A 1,746-nucleotide genomic window follows, 5' to 3' on the forward strand; every position below is an offset into this window, starting at 1 on the left:
TGTGTGTGTGTGTGTGGCTGCATTTTAGACGTTGCTTCCTAATTATACTTGTTTTAAAATATCTAACAGGTGCTGTAAGCCTTTTATGCAATTAATAAGACTCTTATTTTCTAATCCTGTCGAGAGTGTAGCAGACACTACACGGATATAAAAACAGTTTTATTCTAATATTATCATGATTGATATAAGTTACATTTCAGTTTAGTAAAGTCGCAAGCATGTGTATAGTAACAATGATATAGTTTACAGAATTTAGTGTATATATAGTTCTTAAAATGAAGTTATCCTTTTACTTGCATTATCTTGAAAATCCCAAATTATTCACAATTAACCTCAGGTCAGTGGGTACTGTACTGTGGATGCAATAAAAAGTACATTTTGAGCTGGATGTTACATAACAAACGTACAGTATGACACAAGTATCACGTTTCAGTTAAATAAGCCAGAGAATGAAATAAACAAGTGATCAGAGACATAAATAAGCTATGTGTTTTATGCACAGTTTAAATGCACAGGAAAAAAAATCTTTCAGGCTTTAAAGTATGAAAATCTTCAGTCTTAGTAAATGTGAAAGTTCACTACATCTGCAACTAAAGACTGATTGAATATTTGATTATTAATTTCTTTTTTTTAATGTTTAAAGATCCCCTCAAATCAGAAATGTGTTTTTCTTATGTCTGCTACAAAGTCTGACCTTAACTTTAATGACTGTGCAAAGTTTGTCACTAGAGAACATCCACATATGATTATAAGGCTGTGTTTTAAAAAATATCCACTAAAAACGGCTGGGCTGTAAGCCACTTTTAGCAAACAATTAAATAAGGGACTCTAGTATTATCATCAACCCTGTGCGGAGAGTGTAGCAAGACACTACAACCGGATATTAAAAACACTTTATTTACATACCACCAAACTCCAATCTATCATGGATTGATTATAAGTTATCATTTCAAGTTTAGTAAAGTCGACAAACGCAAATATGATATAGCTAGCAACCACATGTTATAGATTTTTCGAACCTTTAAGTTGAATCCTACACACTATATAGTTCTATCAAAAAACCATGAAACGTCTATCCTTATTACTTAGCCCCATGTAATCTCTGACAATCCCACAATTAACTACAATATAACCTCAGGGTCAGGGTAGAGAGTACTGTGACTGTTGGAATGCAAATAAAAACGGTACATTTTGACGCCTGCGGGAAATGATTAACACAATAACAACTACGTACGTATGACACAAGTATCACGTTCAGTTTAAAATAAAGCAGGAGAAATGAAACAAATAAAAAAAAACTGCAAACTCCAGAGACATAAAAATAAGGCTATGTGTCTTTATTCCACATGTTTAATCGCACAGACAAAAAAAATATCATTTCAAAAGGCTATAACAGTATGAAGAATCTCAGTCTTTTAGTAAATGTGAAAGTGTCACTTACATCTGCAACTAAAGACTGAGTTTGATTGATTTGATTAATTGTAATTTCTTTTTTTTTAATAGTTTAAAGATCCCGCCTCCAAATTCAGAAATGGGTGTTTTCTTGATGCTCTTTGGCCTACAAAGGGTCTGGGACCTAAACTTTTAATGACTGTTGCAAAGTTTGATCACTAGGAGGGGCATTTTTCGACTTCTCACTTATAAAAACACCGTAATCTTGCTAGCCTAATCGAAACACCCCATATAATCTGAGATTTCAAACGCTTACTCCGGCAAAGACATAGATTTCGGGAACTACTGCAACAA

Source organism: Morone saxatilis, unplaced genomic scaffold (assembly GCF_004916995.1).
Source record: "Morone saxatilis isolate NCDOM2014 unplaced genomic scaffold, NCSU_SB_2.0 Contig18, whole genome shotgun sequence".
NCBI lineage: Eukaryota > Metazoa > Chordata > Actinopteri > Moronidae > Morone > Morone saxatilis.